Raw genomic sequence first — 24160 nt, 5'->3', positions numbered from 1 at the left:
AATGATTTGCTACCATTTTGATTGGTGCCATCTCCTCCTCGTTGCTAATAGTAATGTTGCCATGCCATCAACAAGAGCTTCAGAATGTCTATCCGGAACACTTTCTTTGTCGTCTCCTGGAATGTTTTCCACTTGAGAGTTGAAAGAACAGGGCATGTCAGGCAAAACACTTTTGTTTTGCATACAAACATGTTATCCAATCCATCAATGTTGATTTTGCAAGAGTTATGCTTTAGTGGTTAGGGAACTGGCTTCAAGTAGGATACCAACATTTGTTCAACAGTGCTCCCATTGAATTCAGATGAAGCGCCAGAGGTATTACTAATGGAAGGGCTCTCTCACACTTTCTTTGATTGTTGAGGTCTTTGTTGTTCAACACTTGTTATCATATTGTGTTGGTGCAGCTGATTCAGTGTTGGATCTCCTTTATCAGTGGTGACCTTTTGAGACAGCCAATTGCTAAGCTATGGAAATTGCTTAACATATTACAGATTCTCTCCTTCAATATACAGATCTGAGTTGATGTCTGACTTTTGAAATGACCACATTCAAGGATAGACAGAGTCTATATACGCAGAATTGAAACAATCATGAGTGAATACAAATCTAACGCAGAGTGGGTTACCTTAGTAACGAAGGTTTGTGTGAGAAGATCCACGGGCAACCTGCCACCAATCAAGGCACTTAAATGGGCAATTGTTGGCCACTTAAGGAGGTCAACCTCCCATTTCCCTGATCTCATGCCATCCTGACTATTTTTTCAAATAGAAACAAGGGTGATCTGCCTGCCAGATTGTGGTGAGGGGACAATTTGGAGACAGTGATGGGGAAAAGCAAGGGGTAATTTCTGAAAGCCTGCCTTTGTCTGTCCTGCCTCAGAAGCCCCCTCTCTCTATGTCTCCACTCCACAAGAAGATTGTAAAAGTTACTTAATTTCTCATCTCTGGATTCCCCCAACGAGTAGGCCTCAACTGGGAATCCTTATGATCCAGAAACTGCTGGCCTCTGACTGGGCTGGCAACCTCTCGTGATCATGGACACCAGTGTTAAGGCCTGAACTATGTCAAGAAAATTGCCTATATTCTGCCTGTCTGTTCCTAAAAACTGAATGACATGCAGTTGGTCAAGTTTTCTCAGTAGTGGGTTAGTCAGCTCATAACAGGTCCAGCCTGACACTTTAAAAAATATTGAAATATTGCACCCCTTGTTTATGGTCCATAGTAAGCTGGCTGGCTGATCTTTGGTCAAATAATATCCATGTTATCATTGGTCTCTCTGAACTTTTCGCAAGGTTGGGAATGAAAATGAGTTGTATTCCCATTCTTGGCTTTTATCTAGTGTCTCATTCTCAAAAAGAGCTACGAATAAAGAAGAAAATGAATGAAATTGAAGGCACTCTTGTGATGTGTATTTGGAATTAGTTGGAAGATTGTAGGGAGAAGTAATATATAGAATGCTGTCTGAATGTCAGAATTTGAAAATGGTGTTCCCAAAGATTCTGTACTAAGATTTAGCTGATCGCCCTATTTATAGTCAATGACTTGAATAAAGGAAATGACTGCTGTATATTCAAGTTTATAGATAATGCTATGTTACAAGGAACTGTGAGTTGTGCAGATGTTTATAAAGGGACAGAGCTAGATTGAGGATAGGATAGCATAGGGACCATGTTACTACGCTAGTGATCTGGTGGTCAGGATGAATGATCTGGACATGAGTTCAAATCCCACCCACAGCACTTGGGAGTATTTAAATCTAATTAATAGACACATTTGTTTTTTTTTAATGGGCATGGAACTACCAGAAATAAGTAAAACTCCAGCTGGTTCATCTCCTTTAGAGAGGAAATCTGTTATCTTTATCTGACTTCAGTCTCATAGCAATCACCTAATCTGGCCTACATGTGACTCTAGACCCACAACAACGTGGCTGACTCTTAACTATCTTCTCAAATGACTGAGCACGCTACTGTGTTGCTTTATGATGGCCAATAACTGCTGGCACAATTACAACATCCAGTAATTGAGTAAAAATGTGAGCGAATTATACCAAATGCAATTCAATGTGGAAGAGGTAACATGGATACAAGAAAGACAAGTCAGAATAGTTCCTTAATGGTGATAAACTTGGGACTGTGGAGATTTAAGTGATTTAAGCATCCATAGACAGAAGTCCACAAAAACAAATTCGCAGGTATGGAGATTAATTTTAAAAAATCAAGCGGAAGGACGTCCTTTATCTCAAGGATGCTGGAATACAGAATCAAGAGAGTTATGATTCAGTTCTACACAACCACGGGTAGATTATTTCTGGAGTCCTGTGTTCAGATTCAGGCTCCAACCTTCAGTATTGATGTGGAAAAATGACAGCGCAATAGTCATCAGAATAATGTCAAGGTTAGGTCATGAGGGCAGCTTGCCTAAACCTGGTTTGTATTCCCTTGCATTTAGAAAATTCAAGATCTCATTAGGGCCTTGTGATGAAGGTTCAACACATGTCCTTAGTATTTGGGCACTTGGGTTTGGAAATATAGGAAGATTGGATTTTATTTTTCTGTTCTGTACAGGTCTTACTTGACTTTTTTTAATATAAGGACCAGAAGGTCATTTTGAACATGGAATTCAAACTTCATTTAAAAGGAGTTGCGTGATTTCAGCAAAATGAACAACCATGTACCAAGCTGGCTGGCTTGGCTATTCTAGTCCCCACAGAGAGGGAGAGAGAGAGAGAGCACGAGGGAGGGAGAGTTCGGTTCATGTAGGAAACAGGGACTTAACATCAGAGGTGCTGTTAATAGCAGTCTTCTAGCAGTCTGAGGTTGCTGAGATGTCAGTGAGAAGGAAGCTCCAGAAGCAGACGGCTCTGAGGGTGTCACAGTGGAAGGTGAAGATGTGAGATTAGAGAACCCATTGCTAACTAATAGTGAGCTGAGCAGCAGTTTGTCTGAGAGATAGATTAAATGGAAGAAAAAAAAATCTAGGAAATGTGCAGTCAAAAGAAAACTGATCATAGTTGAGCAAGAGGCTTTCGTGTGGAGATAAGCTGATTCTTCACAAAAAGTTTGAGTGCCTTTTGCTAAGGTGAAAGGAATAAATCCATCTTTTTGATGTTTGTAATGAGATCATTTCAACAGTTATGACTAATGTAATGTAGTTTGCATTATTTTTCTTTTGTGTTATCAACTTCGATGTTCTTTTGCTAAAACTGTGTTGACAGCCTCTTGTGAATAAGTACAGTGACTGACCTCCACAGTAAGCAAAAGAAAAAATAAAACTTATGATCCATCCAACCATGTTTCACTCTGGGATCTAATATATCCAGCATTACCTATCTTCCACTAGGATCATAACTATCTCTACACTGATAAAACAATTTGATAAGGTAGATACAGTGAATGAGAATTCTAGAAATAAGCACTACAATCTTGAAGTTACAGTGCAGAAAGTGAGAGTGAGATCAGAAATCAGTTTTTGCATTAACGATAGAAAACACCTGAACTTCTCATCCTTACAAGTCTGTGGACAGAAGGTTGATTGCAGTGTTCAAGACTGATAACAATAGATTTTCATTAGGTTAGGATATCAAGTTAGGCCCCAGTTATGCTTATTTCCTTGTTCCACTCCTATTTCAGCCCCCACCCACAACACTTTCTCTGGTACACTGATGATATCATCAGTGTTCCTACCCTCTCTTGTTCTGAATTGAAAAGTGTATCAATTTCACTTCCAATTCCTAACCTGTTCTCACCTTCAGCTGATCCATCTCTGATTACTCCTGAGAATGTGTATAGGGTATATGTAGACAGCGAAAGAGTTAAGTTCTGAGTTTTGTAAAACAATAGGTTCAGCTGAGCACGACTCAGATCAGATAAGAACTTACTGTTCACAATGGGTTGCTGGAGGCAAGGGTACTGGGTTAACAATGTAGAAAAGCAGTCATTATGTAGAGCCATTTAACAAGATGAGGTAGTATTCAGTATGTAAACTCAGTTGTCAAGGTGAAAAGTATTCATTATATGAAGTCAGTTATTCATTGTGTAACAGCAGATGGCTTAATCTTTACTATTGATAACTTATTGATTGTAATGGTCACCCAATTAATATGTATTTTGCCTTATCTGGATGCTCTTCCCTGTAAAATGACTATATATTTTATTGAGAAACTGCTGTTCCAGAGAAGACCGTGGACTTATGTCTCTATGCACATGGGTGATCATTCTCTCTCTCTCCAGGGCCCAGAATAAAGATGAAGGAGGTAAAACTACACTATGTCTATGAGCATTTTGCTTCATCTAAGGGGGGGATATAGGACAACAATATTGGCATAGTCGACAGCATCCAAACGAATAATTACAATTGGATGGTGTCAGTGGCCACCCGGAACATCGGTGCCTTAAGGTGGACGGACCCACAAGATAAGGTTTTAAACCTTGGTCCCTCTTGATATTCCTGTGTGCTGGAGATGGTCCCCTCGCTCGCTTGCTCGCTCTTTTTTCTATGGATTCCTCGAATGGTAATTAGTTCAGTCAAGAGACACAATTTTGTAAGCACACTGGCAGACAGAGGTTCAAGTCCTCTGTGCTGCATTGGGGGGAGGGGGGTGTGATTGAGGTTCGAGTCCTCTGCACAGTACTGGGGTTCAAGTCCCCTGGGTGGGTTGATTTGAGGTTCAAGTCCTCCCCACTATGCTGAGGTTCGAGCTCTCTAAGTTTAAGTGAGATTCGAGCTTTCGGTGTTTAATTGGGGTTTGAGTTTTCTGTGTTAAGTGGCATTTGGGTTCTCTGTGTTTAAGTGGGGTTTGAGCAATGTGAGAAAGGGGTTAAAGTCCCCAAGGTGGCGAAATTTGAGGCTCTGTGAGTCTTTGTTCTGGGGGAGCAGAGTGGCTTGGATTGCAGTGCCATGTGGTCTGCTGCGAGGGCTTTCTCTTTTTATAAGGGTAATTTCAGTGAGAGGATGCAAAAAAAAACCAAGAAACGCTGAAATTAATGTTGTACTAATACTTGGGTTGAGGGAGGAAGTTTCAATATAAATTGTGCCCTGCTGAGAATGCTTGATGTTTAAAAATTTAGGTTTGTTCAAATACTGGTTCAGAAACTGCTCTTTAAGTAAATGATTTGCCTTGTTTGAATGAGGATCTCCATGTGTTTTATGGGTTATGTAATGGGGCAGATTTTGTTTTAAATTGCAATTGTACAACATTATGTCCTTTTTAAAATGATCAAACTTGGAACCTTAAAACCAATTGATTGAGTGGCCTGAGCCCCTGATTTGTTACAAATTCTATTGTGTTTACCTGTTTTTTTAAAAAAAAACAGTTGGGTCAATGGTCATGCTTTAGCCAGACAAGAGTATTGTATTATAATATCTTTGCAGAGTGTTCACAAAAAGAAGATTTTGAGTATGATGTTTTGTTAAGATTCAAGAGAATATCAGAACTTGAGGCTGAGCTGTTTAAATTCTGTTAATTATTGTTTAGGCTTCATTGGCCTTTTCATATTACAAATTCAAAGAGTGTTGATCTCTACCAAAGTTGCCACAGTAATTCCGACTGTTTTATTTGGGAAGTTTCGTTTGGAGAACATATTTTAAAATATTCTGCATTTGCTTCCCACAAATATTTGAGATTTAAATCTGAACTGAATCTGCCTCTTCAATTGCTAAAGCGCGGGAAAAATTCCAGAATTTTGAAATACTTTTCCTGATAGCTTTCACATTTGCCAAGTATCAATTTGTTAAAAGAAAATAATTTTTGAACAATCCGAATGAGGTACCCGCGGGTTTGGTTTTAGGACCATTGATTATTGTTTATAATTGACTGAATTGTTTCAGCAGTACAATTTAGAAGTTTATAGATTGTATCAAACTTGATAATGTCACAAATAGTGAACAGAGTAACAGACTTCAAGAATTCAAAGAATGTTGAAATAGCAGACACAATTTAATGTAGTTAAATGTGAGACTGCATATTGATAACCACCCTGGTAAGGAAGGAATGAGAGAGGAAACGCAAAGATATGTTCAGCAGCTAACATCTTCTCTAGAGTTTCTCCATTCACAGGTAAAGCACACCTTCAGACCACCACCCACCCCTCCACAACCTGATCCAATGGATTCAATCAGCTCCCCATTCATGAGCACAAAAAGTGAAGTTAACAATGGTGAAAAAGAGGTCGGTACACCTTTTGTCAGTGGCCTTCCTACGGACATTAAACCGTTTGAGTTTTACCTTGTCATTCGATCATTTAAGGGATATGAAGGTTCACTGATCAAGCTAAAATCACAACAGCCAGTTGGTTTTGTTACATTTAACAGCACAGCGGGATCAGAAGCAGCAAAGAATGCTGCAGTCACCTAGCCTGCTGCTGCAGCTGTTGCACTGCACACTCAGATGTACTGGTATCCTCCATCTGAAGCATCTTTGGAAGGACAGAAGTCTTGTCAGCCTTGTGTTGTATTTAACTGCCCTTATCCAAGAATTCAGATTTCTCAGAGGAGCAATGTAAGAACAGACTGAATTTTGTTTTCAGATTGGACTTTACAGACGGAGATTTTGGAAAACTGGCTCATTTCCACTCAACTTGGAGGGGATGTAGTGGTCACAAGGGACTGTGGATTTAAGAACTTTACTGGTGAATTTTTTTTCCACTTGGAAGGATTCTTCAAATTCTATTTACTGTAACAGACTAATAATTTTTGTTGTTATAATAATGGTATGCTGTGCGTCAATAACTTGCTTAAATACTGGCTCTTAGAGACTTATGAAAGCTGGTAGTGCCATCTCGGTGGTTATCATGAAATGATAAAAGGAGCGAATGAGAATGTGCATAGGGTATAGGCAGGCAGGGAAAGAGTTAAGTTCTGAGTTTTGTGAAACAAGAGGTTCAACTGAGCATGACTGAGATCAGATAAGAACTTACAGTTAACAATGGGGCGCTGAAGGCAAGGGTACTTGGCTAACGAGGTAGAAAAGTGGTAATTGTGTAGGACCATTTAACAAGATGAGGTAGTATTCAGTATGTAAACTCAGTTAACAAGGTGAAAAGTATACATTATATGAAGTCAGTTATTCATTGTGTAACAGCAGATGGCTTAATCTTTACTACTGTTACTTATTGATTGTAATGGTCACCCAATTAATATGTATGTTGCTTTATCTGGATGCTCCTCCCTGTAAAATGAATATATATTTCATTGAGAAACTGCTGTTCCAGAGAAGACCGTGAACTCATGTCTCTGTGCACGTGGGTGATCTTTCTCTCTCCCTCCAGAGCTCAGAATAAAGATGAAGGAGGTAAAGTCATACTGTGTCTCTGAGCATTTTGCTTTGACTGAGGGGGAACGGGACAACACTCCCTTCCCTTCCTCGATATATTTTTCCATTTCTGGGTATACTCTGGCCACCAAAATCCACTATAAACCCACCGACTCCCACAGTTACCTGGACTATACATCCTCACACCCGAATTCCTGGAAAGGCTTATTCCATTCTCCCAGTTCCTCCATCTCCATCGCATCTATTCTAATGATACCAACTTTGACAAGGGGGACTCTGAACTGTCCCTTCTTTCTCAACCAAGGGTTCCCCAGCACTATAGTTGACAGGGCCCTCAGTTGGGTCTGACCCATCTTTCGCACTCAGCCCTCACCCTCTTTCTATCCTCCCACAATAGCGATAGGGTACCCTGCTTCTCACTTAATACTCCTCACACATCCACATCCAGCAGATCATTAGCTGCTATTTCTGCCATCTCCAGTGAGCTGCCACCACCAGACACATATTCATCTTCTCTTCCTTGTCAGCCTTCTGCAAGGATCCTTTCTCTGGGTCACCGTGGTTCACTCCTCCTTCCCCAACACCCTCTTCCCCTGCAATAGCAGAAGGTGTAACACCTGCACACCTACTTCCTCCCTCCTCAGTATCCAAGGATCCACACACACCTTCCAGGTGAAGCAGCACTTTACCTGCACTTCACTCAATACAGGTTTTGGCATGGTAGACTAATTAGTAAAGTTAGATGACATGGGATTCAGGGAGAGCTCTCCAAGTGGATGCTCCAAGTGGAGCTCTCCAAGTGGTTTGATGGTAGGAGACAGAGGGTGGTGATGGAGACCCCTGACCAGTGGTGTTCCACAGAGATTGGTGCTGGGTCCACTTTTATCTGTCTTTTATATAAATGAACTGGATGAGAATATAGGAGGCATGGTTAGTAAGTTTGCAAATAATACCAAAATTGGTGGTATAGTGGATAATGAAGTAGGTTATCTAAGATTACAAAGAGATCTTGATCAATTCGGTCAATGGGCTGAGGAGTGGCAGGTGGAAGTTAATGTGGATAAATGTGAGATATTGCATTTTGGTAAAATAAACAAGGGCAGAACTTATGCAATTAACGGTAGGCCTCTGGGTGGCATTGTAAAACAGACAGGCCTAAGAGTTCTTTGAAATTTGTCTCACATGTAGATGGAGTGGTTAAGAAGGCATTTAACGCACTTGTCTTCATTGCTCAGATCATTGAGAACAGGAGTTGTGGCGACATGTTGAGGTTGCACAGAATATTGGTGAAGGCTGTTCTGCAGTACTGTCTACAGTTCTGGTCCTCCTGTTAAAGGAAGGGAATTATTACATTGTGGAAGGTTTAGAAAAAAATTACCAGGATGTAGTTGGGAACAGGGGGTTTGAGTTAGGCTGGGACTTTTTTCACTGGAATGTAGGAGGTTGGGGGGTGACCTTATAGAGGTTTATAAATTCGTGAGGGGTACAGATAAGGTGAATAGCAAGGCCCTTTTCCATAAGATGGGGGATTTCAAGACTAGGGGGCATATTTTTAAGGTGAGATGAACAGGATTTAAAAAGGACAATGGGCAACGTTTTTACACAGAGAGTGTTTCATATGTGGAATGAACTGCCTGAGGATGTGGTGAATGCAGGCACAGTTACAACATTTAAAAGACATTTGGATAAGTTCATGAATGCGGAAGGCTTGGAGGGATATGGGCGAAATGCAGGCAGGTGGGACTAGTTTGTTTTGGGAACATGGTCAGTGTGGACTAGTTGGATTGAAGGCTCTGTCTCCATGCTGTATGTTTCTGTGACTCAATGTCTATGACGCTCGAATCTACTACATTCCCTACTCACAATGTGGTTTCCTCTACAACAGGGAAATGAAGTGTAGACTGGGTGACTGTTGGAAGAATGCCTACATTTTGTTTGTAAAGAAGACCCCAAGCTTCCAATTATCTGCCACTTCAACACACCCCACCTTGTTCCCCGGTGAACATCTCTGTCTCAGGTTTGCTGCAGTGCTCCAGTGAAGCTCAGCACAAGCTTGAAGAACAGCACCTCACTTTACACTTGGGAACTCAACAGCAATATGGACTCAATTTTGAGTTCAACAATTTTAGGAGTTGAGGCAACTTCTCCCACGTCCTTACCCTGAACCCCACACACCAGACCTTGTTATCACATTGTCTGCCATTGCACACAACTCACTGTTAGCCACTAATTGTCCCGATCAGCAAATGAATGTGGAAAGCAATCTTGATTGGTTGCCAATAGCGGGAGGAAGTGAGGATTGCAGATTCTGGTGACCAGAGTTGAAAGGTGTGGTGCTGGAAAAGCGCAGCAGGCCAGGCAGCATCCGAAGAGCAGGAGAATCGACGTTTCGGGCATAAGCCCTTCTTCAGGAATGAGGCCTGGCTGACTGTCACCCATTCCGTTGTCTGTCCAACTGTTCTTCTCTCTCTGTGAGCTATTGTTTACTCCTAACCCCCTCCCTCCATCCTATCTCTTGGGGTCACTGGACTTGAAATGTTCACTCTGATTTCTCTCTACAGATGCTGTCAGACCTGCAGAGTTCTTTCAGTGACTTCTGTTTTTTGTTTCTGATTTCCAGCACCTGCAGTTCTTTTGATTTTTATTTAGAATATCAAGGTATTTGGTACAAGGACGAATAAATAAGTTGAGGTGCATATCAAACATGATTGAAAGAAATAAAACAAGGAATTGCAGATACTGGAAATCTGAAACAAAGACAAAATGCTGGACAGGATCTTGCAGCATCATTGGAGAGAATTGAGTTGAGGATTTGAATGGCCTATGCTGTTCAAGAAAGAACCTATGATTAGGTCAGAATGAAGTTTGGGATACTTTCTGTGCTTGAATAGCACAGACTTGACTGATGCATGAAGCACAGAACTTCAGGACAATAGCAGAATATTGCTGTTCCTGTGGAAATATATCTGTTAGAATCAAATTCAAATTGAGCTTCGAAACCAAGTCTCTGAAACATTGGCTGAGTAACTGGATTAACAGTCCTGCGATAATACCACCTGGTCCTCGCCTCCCCTTCATGTGTATTTAATACACATTTATGTAAATCTCTCATACCTTGAGTTTTACAGTTCGTCATGACTAGGTGAAGAGAGAGAATCAGCTGCCCTCTTTCTAGCACCCCCCCACAGACACACACACAAACACGCCCCCACTGGGCCATTATTTAAAAAAGGAATTCCTTTCAGCATGCAGTGAAATCATACTTCAGATAAAATGCAGTTGTCGAATCAGAGTTAAAGAGCGAATTGCAAGATTTTCTTGAGTAAAAGGAAGAGAAATTTCGTTACTTGCCAAGAAAAATAATAAGAAGTGACATCAGGCACATAGACAAACTCAAGTATAAAGCATTAAAAGGAGACCTTATCTGGTATGAAGAGAAAGTCAAAATTGTATATTTTATTTTTAAAAAGCAGTTGTTTAATAGATGTCTTTTGTCCTTCAGCAGTGTGAAATCTGTGAATATACTTGAGGTCTACTTTATCACTAGCTTCTGTTTTTCAAGAGGATAAGGAAAACCAGAGAGAGGGAGAAAAAGCACACCTTCTGGATTCTGCTGTTATGAAAGCATTTTCTTTCTCTCCCTGCTTTTCTGTTAAGTAGCTTCTGAAATATGGTGTATTCCTGAATCTGGTTTGATTATCTTTCCAGGAGATGGTGAGGACTGGATTTTTGCAGACAATCTTTTCATGTCCAATGTGCACAACGTCTGACACAAGAAGAAATTAAATCAGGAGATGCTGCATTTTTAATATCTGACTCAGTTGATTGGTTCAGCCAGTTGTGTTCATTCCACACAGATTTTCTGAACTTGCCCCAGTTGGTGGTCAGGTGATTGCGAGATGGAAATGTGTTGCTGGAAAAGCGCAGCAGGTCAGGCAGCATCTAGGGAACAGGAGAATCGACGTTTCGGGCGTTAGCCCTTCTTCAGGAAGGGCTAATGTCAGGTGATTGCTGCAGTCATTTTAGGTCCATATTTCTTACTTTTTGGTTCACAGAAATTCTGGTTCACAGAAGTCTCTAGTATTATAATTAGACTAATCAGAAAATTGGAATTCCAGGAATGGAGAGTAGAGTGAGTGTGGCAGAAACATGAAAAGATAAGGAGTGAGAAAATTCCTGGAAAGGGAGTTCCAATTGAGACAGCTCAAGCTGAGAAAAGTTCTGGTGATGGAATCACATATAACACATTGTGTTTAAAGGCTGAAGTATTCAAGTTCCTATATTTAATCCCTAAATTTAATAAGGAAGAGATGGATGGCTTTTTCATTTCACCGCAGTTAAAGTGGCTCATCCAACTAAACAGGCTCACGGGAAAAGCTCACTACGTTTACACTCTCTTGCCTGAGCAGAGTACAACTGACTGTGAGGCAGCAAAAAAGGGATATTTAATTGCATACCGGTTAGTGCCTGATGCACAAAAAAAATGTATACCGTACGATATTGCCTGATCTGAAAAACCTGGAATTTGAATGTCTTAAGCAGCTCGCATTTGACCAGGGGTAAGAGCACGTAAAGTTGAGGCAACCTATTAAAGTCTTTGTGAGGTAATTTTCCTGGGGGAGTTCGATGCCTAAACACTCTTCCCACTGTGCCTTTAAGAGATGTGTTCTATTCTGTTTCTCTTGCAGAGGGGTTTTGTTGCAGTGGTGCTGAGGTGTCTCCTTCTAGCAGGCAGTTTGTAAATCATTTCTCCTTGGGTATTTTTTTAAAAGAGTAAGACAAATGAATCATGAATGGGTGAGGTCAGACCCTGCAGACTTTGGTTTTGCTTTCAATTGATTTTTTTTTTGGTTAGCTGCTGGAGCAGACAGCTCGAGTTCTTTCTGCTACTAGATTGAAGACTTCGAGAGTTTTCCTGTTATAAATTAAAAGGGGTGGATAGTTGTTTCTCCCCCACTGGATTGGAGAGAGACTTGTGAGAAAAATAACTGTTTTGCTGGATTGTGTTTTTGCCAATGGCTGTGTTTATGGGATGCTGCCTATATTGGAATATTTGATGATTAGTGACTAAACAAATACAAGGTCTTGTTAAGTATGTCAATAGCATAAAGTTATATCAATTTTCTTTGTTTTGTAGCATCTTAATAGCCATGTAAGAATAAAGTGTGTTTGATTAAAACTTAGTCATAGAGTCATAGAGATGTGGACCAATCAAATCACATCTGGAACTCAGTGTCTTACACTTGGTTTTAGAAGTTGGGGGTCTAAGCTAGCTCCATAACATATTTTGAAGGAAGCTGGTCTGGTCTCTAACAAAGAACAGTGGGTAGCAGAATACAACTGGGCTGATGACTGAGTTAACGAACAGAACCATAAAGTCAATGAAATTAGCGTCTGAAAACCGTCACAGACCATAGAAAGATAAGGACAGAGTAAACACTCTGAGACAAGCTGGAAAAACAGTCTGGCAGCAAAATTAGAACCATCTCTGAGAATTAAAAAGGACGCAGGTGGGAAACTGGCCGAAGTGGTTCCAGTGCAGGAAATCTGAAGGGTCTAACATTGAGGCACTCATTCTTACAGCACAGAAAGAGGCTCATCAGCTCATTGTGTTTATACTGGTCACCAAGTATCTATCTACTCTAGATTTGGAGATGCCGGTGTTGGACTGGGGTGTACAAAGTTAAAAATCACACGCCATCAAGTTATAGTCCAACAGGTTTAATTGGAAGCACACTAGCTTTCGGCGCGACGCTCTTTCATCAGGTGACAGTGGAGGGCTCGATCGTACAACAGAATTTATATCAAAAATTTACAGTGTGATGTAACTGAAATTATACATTAAAAAAAATGTCTGTTAAGCCTTTCATCTGTTAGAATACAGTGATAGTTTCACTTCTTTCATGTGTAAATCAAAACACCTTTTTTTAAAAGTTGCATTCTCGGGTTAGCTATTAACAATGGTGATCAGGGAAGTTTATTGTAACAAAATGTAGAAGGCCCAACTAGGCATGGCACAGTGCTGGATCTGATTCTGGGATCGAAGCCGGACAAGTGTTCAAATGTGGCAGTGGGGGAGCACAATGTGGTACGGTTCAAATTTGATATGGACAAGGAGATATATGACCAGCAAAAGATGGTTTGAATTGGGAGAAAGCAGATTTCATTAAAATATAGCAGGATCTAGATAAAGTGGACTGGAAACAGCTCCCTCTGGGTAAGCTTACAGCAGAGCAGTGGGGGTTACTCATTAAAGAGCTGGAGGGTACAGGTTCAACATGTACCTTTTGGGGGAAATACAGGAGGAATATCCCCAGGGAACACTGGATGTCTGAAAATTCAGGGGCGGACTCACAACCCCCAACCCAGACACACAAAGACACTCATAGACAAAGACCCACATGTGCACACATATTTTGTGTGGTGAATTTGTACTTGCAGAATTACATTGTACTTTGCTCAAAAACTGCATGCATTCATGTAGAACTCTGAGCTCAAAACCTACATGAATTTATGTAAAACCCTGTTATCTCACTTTTCAGATTAGAATCAATCTAAACATCAGGGCATAGACAGAGAACACAGGGGGCTAATACCTTCAACATATTGTCTAGCTATCACCATTGTTAACAGCTAACCCGACTATGCAACTTCAAAAAAAGGTTTTTTGATTTACACATGAAAGAAGTGAAACTATCAACTCCGTTATCTCGCTTTTTAGATTAGAATCAATCTAAACATCATGGCATAGACAGATAACACAGGGGGCCAACACCTTCAACATATCGTGTAGCTATCACCCATTGTTAACAGCTACCCTGAGAATGCAACTTTTAAAAAAATGTTTTGTGATTTACACATGAAAGAAGTGAAACTATCACTGTATTCTAACAGATGAAAGGCTTAACAGACAATCAATTTTTCAATGTATAATTTCAGTTACATCACACTGTAAATTTTTGCTATAAATTCTGTGTTATGATCGAGCCCTCCACTATCACCTGATGAAGGAGCGTCACTCCGAAAGCTAGTGTGCTTCCAATTCATCCTGTTGGACTATAACCTGGTGTTGTGTGATTTTTAACTATCTACTCTAGGTTCATTATCCAGTACTTGGCCTATAGCCCTGTATGCCAGAGTGCTTTAAGTGATCATCTAAATATTTCTCAAATATTGTGATGGTTCCTGACACTACCACCACTTAAGGGAGTGATGTCCAGGTTCCCACCATTCTCTAGGTGAAAAGAATCTTCTTTCAAACCCCCCCAACTTCCTTCCCTTTACCTTTGTCCCATGGTTATTGATTCTTTATCTAAAGGGAAAAGATTCTTCTTATCTATGCCCCTCATAAACTTGTACACTTCAATTAGCTTCCCCTTCAGCCTTCTGTGCTCACGGGAAAACAATCCCATCCTCTCCAGTCTCTCTTCCTAGCTGAATTCCAAGGCAGCGTCCTGTTGAACCTCCTCTGCACCCTCTTTAATGCAATCACATCCTTCCCATTGTGTGACAACCAGACAGTATGCAGTACTCCAGCTGTAGCCAAACTAGCAATATCTATAGCTCCATCATAACATCTCTGCTCATTTAATCAATGCTTTGACTAATAAATGCATATCCTAAATGTCTTCTTTACCACCTTATCTACCTGTGCTGTTTGCTTCAAGGATCTATGGATAAGCACACCAAGGTCCCTCTGAACTCCTGTACTTTTCAGTATCTAAGCATTCATTGTGTGCTCTTTTATGTTGTTAGTCCTCCCAAAATGCATCACTTCGTTTTTCAGGATTAATTTCGATTTGACACTGTTCAGTTTATCTGATCGACCTGTACATACTGTCCTTTAGTCCAAAACTTTCATACTTGCTAATTACACACCACCAATCTTTATGTCATCTGCAAGTTTACCAATCAAACATCCTAGATTCATGTCCAGATCAGTCACGTTCACTACAAACAGCAGGTGATCCAGTGCTGAACCCTGTGGCATGCCTCTGGACACAGGCTTCCAGTCACAAAGCAACCTTTAAACATCACCCTCTGCCTCCTGTCAAATTTGGATCCTATTTGGCCAACTTGCCCTGGATCCCATGAGTTCTTAGTTTCTTCACCAGACCCTTATGTGAGACCTTACTGAAGTCCAGGTTGCACTACCCTTATTGAAACATCGAGTCACCTCCTTGGAAAAACTCAATCACACCTGTCAGACATGATCTCCCCTATCTATCAGTCCAGAAGGGTTTGTTGAGCAATACTAATATCTACTCAATTCTATACTGCACTAGTTTTAATTTTAAATTATTTAATATATAAATTATGTACACACTGCAGTGGGTCTTATAATTTCACTTCAGTGTACCAACTCCCTGCATTCTGACTGCAGAACAAGGTAAAACCTTCTCCCCATACTTGTCACAACCTGAGTAGCTTTCTTTTGCTGTGTCTGTCTTTTAACTTCTACTTACCAGACAAACCACGGTAAAGCAACCAATCATCACCAGCAGTTGTATTATCTATTACTGCCTCGGTTCATCAAGATTCTAAAAGTCTGGAACTCTATCCCCAGAAAGCACATTATTGCTAGACCAATTGTTAACTTTATAACTGTGATCAACAGGTTTATTGCTGAGTGAAAGGTCATAATGGATGTGGTGGACAGACTGGGTTAAATGTCTTCCTTCTGTGCTGAATCCATTCGACGACATGGAGTAAAAATGGGGAGATTCACATAGGTCACAGGCCAGCCATGACTTTATGGAGTAGCAGAACAGGATCAACATGGCCTGCTCCTTTTCCTATGTTTCAGTGATAGCACCTGTCCAGATTATCTATTGGGGCCTTTAGGGATAACATAAATCTTCCCCTTGTTCTCCCCACCCCAGTTTACAAGATCACATCCTCCATCATACATGCATCTTCGATTTGTCAATCATGATGTGCACATACATCTGGGTGGAGTCAAAGATTCGAAGGGGGAAATTGAATCTTTCCAAACAGAAAGTACCACAGTTGGAATGTTTTCAATTAGCATTCAAAGGTAAATTGACATCAAACTTCAATTAAAAGCATTCAAGAGAGACTTCTGACACCTGGAGGCCTGCTTCAAAATCTAAACCAGATCATAGAATAATTATTTTTATCATTTCTTAATGAGATGTGGGCAATGTTGTCAAGGTTACATTAATTGCCTGTCATGTTCCGGAGTCTTTTAACCATTTTCTCTATAAATCATTTTGTGAAAAGAGTTAGTTTGATGTCAGGCCTTTAAAAGAAATGTTGATGCATACAAGTTTTTTTTTAAAAATGTCACATTGGCAATGGGTGGTGGATAAGCTAAAGAGAATTTATTTACACACAAAGTAAATGATAGATGGTTTATTTACAATTATTCAGATAAATGAATGAATCATCTATCTATCTTGTTGGAAACACGGTTGATTTCTGACTCTATGAAGTCGGAGTTAAGGTTGTCATTCGGTAGTTTTCAATCTAAGTGCCTCTTGGAGAAATACAATTTAACTTTAATTTACTAGCTGTCTTGCTGAGGCCAAATGACCTCCAGCTCTGCTAAAGTGTCTCAGTGAGTGATCTGTGGCAGCCATTAAACACATTACTTCAGACATGGAGCTAAGGAAGGTGAAGTTGAAAGTGTATGGAATCAGCTACTAAAAGAAATGACCAAGAAGAGAAACAAAATTAAAAGACGGCAGTCTGCAACTCTAAATTACTGGATTAGCCAAAATGATTGGGCAGTTTCCATTCTCTGGTGCTGTGGAAATGAAAAGAAACATGATACAGAATTGGAGTTTTTTTTCTCTTCCTGCTCTCGGTAGCAAATAGCTACACAGTTAATTTAAAAGCCTGAGCAAATAAAACCAGCAAAGCTGCTATCCTGTGGGGAAAGAATGCTACAAGCTTTACTGAGAGGCAGAAAAGCCAGTTGGCAGATATATTGGAAGCTTTGAAGACAGAGGTTTTAGACCCCATATTAATTTTACTCATGAGTGGGACAGTATGCTGCCTCACAGCTCTAGGCACCTGGGCTCAATTCCACCCTCTGGGCGACTGTCTGTGTAGAGTTTGCACATTCTCCCCGTGTCCGTGTGGGTTTGCTCCGGTTTCCTCCCACAGTCATGAAGATGCGCAGGTTAGCTGGATTGGCCATGATAAATTACCCATAGTGTCCAGAGATGTGCAGGGTATGTGGATTAGCCATGGGAAATGCAGGGTTATAGGGATAGGGTGGGAGAGGAATGTGGGTCTGGGTAGGATGCTCTTCGGATGGGTCAAATGGCCTACTTCAACACAGCAGGGATTCTATGATTGGTTGGTGACAGCTAGAATAATGACTGCAGAAGAAGAACAGCAAGTGAATGAGAAGTGTCAGATAGACGTTGTGTCACATTGTGGGATACAATTTGGCTCAAGTTGATGACCCAAAAATGAAGCCCTCAAAAATAACGTTGAGGCTTTATGATAGAACGACACTCATCTTGAGAGGAAACATGAAGGTCAGAGCTCAGTGCAATGGAAAGAACGAAGATCTAGAGGTCCAGGTAGCAGACATTAAGCAAAATCCTCTCATGTCAGCTGAAGCAAGTCTAAATCTTGGACTTGTAACTTGGATCAGAAGAGATCTGAAACATTTCACAGGCCATTAAATGCCATTGATTGAACAGGTCCAAAAACATTACAAAGATATCTTTATAGGTCTGGATTTATTCCTGGTCAATATCATCTCAAAGTAAATGATAGTGTGAGACTAATTCAGCATCTGCCAAGGGAAGTTCCAGCCCTCCTCACATCCAGCCAGAAAAGCAAGATAGAAGAGCTGGAAAGGAGGAATTAATCAAGAAAATAATGACGTCTACAGACTGGATGAACAACGTGGAAGAAGCTTAACAATCTGGAAAAGTGAAACCAGGCAAAATCCAAAGATTCTTCATAAATACTTGAGGAAATCTTATACCCATGCCAACCACTGAAGAAATATTACCAAAGTAAAGGTCTTTTCCACCCTCAATACAAAGACTGGCAAGTGAAGCTGGATGAAAGCAGCAGAATTCTGGATGCCGTTTGTGACACCCATATGGTTGTGCATTGCCCATATCGCTTTACCATTACTCCAGAAGTGCAAAAATACAGACAATATGAGGAAACAATATTGCCATTGTTGGATGTATTATACAGTCTGCTAGTATATAGGTGTATAGTGTATAGGTTCTTGATGAAGGGCTTTTGCCCAAAACGTCGATTTTCCTGCTCCTCGGATGCTGCCTGACCTGCTGTGCTTTTCCAGCAGCACTCTAATCTTGACTCTAATCTCCAGTACCCACTTCTGCCTAGTGTATAGGTGTGATGACACAATGAAAGAAGTCAAAGCAAATACCAATAACCAATATCTTTTGCAACTGCTCGAGAGGGTTCACGAGATGAGCATGACATTCAACAACAAAAATATACAATTTGAAGATGCCTGAAGTCAAATCCTGTCCTGACAGCAAAAGGACTTCACCCAGATCCTGACAAGCCGTAACAGTGGTGTAGCAACCAACAGATGTGAAAGCAATCCGGTTGTTGGATTTGTGAATTATACAGCAAAGTTCTTGACTTACTTGGCATCACAGGATGAATCTTTACACAATCTTATTGCCAAGCGGAAACAATGGTATTAGGATACAGGTTACAAAGCAGCTTTAATTAGGATCAAGCAACCACTGTCGATAACGCCAGTGTTAAGGTACTACAGTGTCAATGTGAAGTCACTTTACAGTGTGATACCAGTGAGACAGGACTTGGAGAAACTCTTATGCAGCAAAAACAATCAGTTGCATTTCCATTTTGGCATTAACATCAACAAAAAGATGCTCTGCTCAGATTGAATGTATGTGCCTGGCTATGCTTGTGAGCATTCTAATCCCCCAGTATCTATTTGAGAAAGAGAATGTCAGAGAAATCCAAGCACAAACTACTTCAAAGCTCCTTCCTCAAATGGCTTCTCTCTGCTCCAAAATATCTGGAAGGAATGTTACTGCATTTGCAGAGAAACACCTAGAAGTGACATACAAAAAGAGAATGTGAAACCTTGCAGATTTGATTAGAAGAATCAGCCTGGCATTCTCCGAAGAACATCAATCCAGCAGAAACATTGAGCAAGAAAGGTAAGCAATTTGCTCAAAACAAGCAAACTATGCAAAACAGTGCAACTCTCCTGAAAGCATTAAGACATACCTGCTGTTGTATTAGTCATACAGAGATGTAGGAACAGTCCAAAAGGATGAGACAAGAGATGCTGAAGTACGTTAGCGCAGGACATCAAGAAATTGAGTCTAGTCTGAGGAAGGTAAAGGAAGTGCTCATTTGTCCACATCTGAACAATGAGATTAAGGACTACATCAGCTGGTGTACTGCTTATAACAATTGCCAAACTAAGCAAGCTGAATGTCTGTTTAGGATGCATTCCAGACAGACTTTGGATGAAACTGGGAGTAGACTTCTTTACACCTGCACTCTTACCACCATCGATTACTCTTCTGATTAGCTGGGGGGGATTTAGATTAGTTGACTTCTGGTGAGATTATAGAATGTTTGAAAACACACTTCAGTGTTTTTGACATTCCAGGCATCGTGATAAGCAACAGCAGTGCATCATCTGAATGAAGAATTCAGACGTTCATAAAGAATGGGAAAATTCAACAACATTCATCATTTCCACATATTCTCCGCTCAAATGAAAATTTGAGGTGGCAGTGAAAATTGCAAAAGAGCAGCACAGTGGCTCAGCAGTTTAGCACTACTGCCTCATAGCGCCAGGGACCCAGGTTCAATTTTAGTCTTGGGTGACTTGTCTGTGTGGAATTAGCATGTTCTCCCGGGCGTGTGCGTGTTCCTCTGGGTGCACCAGTTCCCTCCCACAGTCCAAAGCTGTGTAGGTTGGGTGGATTGCCCATGGTAAATACAGGGTTACAGAGTAGGGGGATGGTCTGGGTGGGATGCTGTTTGGAGGGTCTGTGTGGACTTGATGGGCTGACTTGTTTCCATGATCATAAAGAAATTGAATTAATCCAACACAGACTTGTGCAAGGTAAACTTGAGTGGATAAATATAAATTCTGAGGGTGTGGAAGCATTCTAGTCCAAAGACTAATGTCATTGCCATACCCAAACTACTCTTTCAAGAGTTTAAAAATGACTGATGCCAGAAATAGTAACAGCTATTGTGACAATATCAAGATGAAAGCCAAATTTCACTTTAATAACTGAAAACAAAAAATGCCAGATGTCATAAGCTAACGTTCGCAACGAGATGACTCGTCATCAGAGTCTGACGATGAATAGTCATCTACACTCCAAACATTAGCTTGTTTTCTCTCCATGGATGCTGCCTGACACCCGTACTCCCCCCCGACCCCCCCACAACCCTCCTCCATTGTGATCTCCAGCAATTTTTTTTTAGTTCAGATTCCAGCATTTGCAGTAATTTACTCCCTCACTTTAATACAACTACCAAGTCATTTTGAGAACTGAGCACTGTCAGGGAGCTGACATTCAATAGTCACAAAGGGTCAACTCACATAGCAACCTGAGACCTGTGTAGAGCAGTTGTCACCCAACCGTATGTAGTAAGCATGTATCACCAGATATACCACTGCAATTGCAGTAATCAATGCACGACAAGAGAAGCTGTGCCTTTAATGCAGTCCAGAAGTAATTACATCACTTGCATCAAGTAGAGAATGGCCCTCAGATGAAGCTTGGGTAGATCAGTCAGAAGAACATCAGACTTTTAATCTGAGGATCCAGGATTCAACCCCTTGTTTGGGTGCTGTTTTGGTCTCAATTTCTTCTATTCACTTCTAACTGCAATTAAAGGGGACGGTTAGCTGAGTTGGCTGAACAGCTAGCTTGCTGATGAAGGAGCAGCGCTCCAAAAGCTAGTGCTTCCAAGTAAACCTGTTGGACTATAATCTGGTGTTGTGTGATTTTTAACTTAATGCAGAGTAACACCAACAATGTGGGTTCAATTTCTGCACAAGCTGAGATTATCATGAAGGGCTCGCCTTCCTAATTTTTCCTCTTGTCTGCTACTCATGATCTTCCATTCTCAAACCATGTTTATAAATTTACCCCCTTTGCACATCCAGGCCCCTTTAAAAGACTCATTGTATCATCTTCTACTTGAACAAATTATTTTCAAGAACACCAAAGCTGTGAATCTTGGCTCCTCATGTAACAATTGCTACTTCATTTTCATCATCTTCTATTATTTTTAACCTTGGCATTGCTTTTCACTGTAAGATATTAACCTTTCTCTAAGGTTCTGTAGGCTGCACACCGCAATACTGTTGATTAAAGGCATTTGACATTGATATATTTCTATATTTTTTATTTCACTATAAGGTTTGTATGTTTACACCATAAACTCCGGAGTATTTCACTTTATTTATTTGATAAATGTATATTGTTCCTGTTGAAATCTGTAGCTAACTTATATGGTAATGCAAACCTATTTATCTTATCTGAATTAAAACCAAAGAACTGTGTATGCTGTAAATCAGAAACAAAAGCAGAAGTTGCTGGAAAAGCCCAGCAGGTCTGACAGCATTCGTGAAGAGAAATCAGAGTTAATGTTTGGGTCTGGTTCTGAGGAATGGTCACTGGACCCAAAACGTTAACTCTAATTTCTCTTCACAGATGCTGCCAGACCTGTGGAGCTTTTCCAGCAATTTCTTTTTTTGTATCTTATCTGAATGTTGTACAATCGGGGAGCCAGGTTAGATGGCTAGCATGTGGCTCAATAATACTATCGCCATAGGTTCAATTATGGCCTGGCTGAGGTCGATTTGAATCTTGCCTCCTCACTTTGCACCAACAGTGGAAGGCAGTAACAAATCATAACTAACAAACACTAACAAAGAAAATAGGTCGAGATGAAGTATTCTCAATGAGTTCAATGGCAATTGACAGATAAAATAAGCACATAACTAAAAAATGTAAAAACTGTTAGAAATAATAACAAAAAGGTTATACTACCATCTATGAAGTTTGTTGAATATTTTCAAGTATTTGCAAAGAGGATACCAATAACAGCTACACGTTTTTAGTAATCCTTTGTCCTTTCTGTCAAAGTTCACAGGCACTTGTTTTAATTTAAAGAGTTTAATCATTTCTGGAGAACCACAATGAAACAAATTTAAACAAACCCATGGAAAACAGAGAAGTCAGAGGATGATTCAAGGGAGATAATTTCTGTGGAGACTTTCTCTTCATGATGTCACATGAAGAGCTTTATTTATGTTTTTGATGTGAGTATGAGGTTGGGCACACTGCAGCTTTGTAGCATAACATCCACTAAAAATACTTAGTCACAAACTGGGAAGTGAGAGATTGTTCTTGTCTAGTTCTCTTGCCAGATTTTGTGTTTTCTATCCCCTTATTTTTAATGCATGCATTACTAAACAGAAGAAAATCATAATATTAGATCTAAAATAATAAGTGACAAATGTGGATATCCAATGATACATCACATATTTTGGCTTCTTTACATTATTGAAAACAAATTAGCCATGATTTCATTAAATAGTGGAACAGGATCATAATAGGTAATAATAGGCTGCTCTCCTTCCTATATTTTCCTCTTTTTGGATACAAAACATTCAAACTTAAAACTGAAGACATCTCACAGCATGTTAATGTAACCATGACTCTTTATTTGCATGTTTCCTTGCTTGCTGCTGTGCCCAATGATATCATGAAGGATAATGTGTAATGCTTGAAATCTCAAAATCACAGAGAATGTGACTATTTTATTTTATCCTCAAATAAATCACAAACCCATTCAGACCAAACTCTGTAAGGCTAGTTTGGTACATTGATGAATGATGGAGCACGGTGGCACAGTGGGCGGCACGGTGGCACAGTGGTTAGCACTGTTGCCTCACAGCGCCAGAGACCCGGGTTCAATTCCCGCCTCAGGCGACTGACTGTGTGGAGTTTGCACGTTCTCCCCGTGTCTGCGTGGGTTTCCTCCGGGTGCTCCGGTTTCCTCCCACAGTCCAAAGATGTGCAGGGTCAGGTGAATTGGCCATACTAAATTGCCCGTAGTGTTAGGTAAGGCGTAAATGTAGGGGTATGGGTAGGTTCGCTTTGGCGGGTCGGTGTGGACTTGTTGGGCTGAAGGGCCTGTTTCCACACTGTAATGTAATCTGTAATATGTGAAATATTTACTCAACAATTTACAGTGTCTATCCACATATAGAATTGTATGTAATATGTAAGGCAACTTTATAGTATTCCAATAGTGTTCTGGTAATATTGCAAGTAGTGTTATAAAGGTGCCTCATTCTTACCAGTGCAGTACTAGTTTGTTCCACAATAATTTATTATCATAAAATTGGCAACCACTTTGAAATGGAAAAGTATGCTCAATGCCATGAGTAATTGTATTTGTATGAGATTTATTATCCACACTTGGTAGGCCTATTCCTTGTGTGATATGAACGTGATAAATATTTCAATTTTGAAATACCACAAGAACCCATACTCCTAAATTCTAGATAGTGTGGATCTAGGCTAGAACAATACTGTGGCCATAGTACCTTGATGCCGCAGAGTCAAAGTTAGTGTTTTCTGCCTGTAACATCAGTAATTCAGTGGCTCTCAAACTATGTCCCCAGGATCACAGGGTGGGTGAGTGAGTGGGGAGTGGTGGAGGTGGTTGTGAACCTTAGACCATTTCCAGGGTGTCTGTAAAATATTGTGATTACTGAGCAGGTACTGTACAAGGGAGTGAGCATCTAGGGTGTAATGGTCATGTCATAAATCAGTATTTTTGTCAAAAGTCCTACATGAATTAATACATTACCAGTTAACCAAGCCAGCAGTCTCCT

The 24160-nt window shown here is 40.4% G+C and overlaps 1 protein-coding gene across 3 annotated transcripts in view; it reads right to left on the bottom strand.

Moving 5' to 3' along the window:
• kcnh3 (potassium voltage-gated channel, subfamily H (eag-related), member 3) overlaps positions 1 to 24160 on the bottom strand; it is a 664660-nt gene that overhangs the window by 248604 nt on the left and 391896 nt on the right. The gene's annotated exons all lie outside the window — the stretch shown is intronic.

The sequence above is a fragment of the Chiloscyllium plagiosum genome, chromosome 7 (assembly GCF_004010195.1).
Source record: "Chiloscyllium plagiosum isolate BGI_BamShark_2017 chromosome 7, ASM401019v2, whole genome shotgun sequence".
NCBI lineage: Eukaryota > Metazoa > Chordata > Chondrichthyes > Orectolobiformes > Hemiscylliidae > Chiloscyllium > Chiloscyllium plagiosum.
The sequence above is the reverse complement of the archived record's forward strand: the minus strand, read 5'-3'. Positions and strand labels throughout refer to the sequence as shown.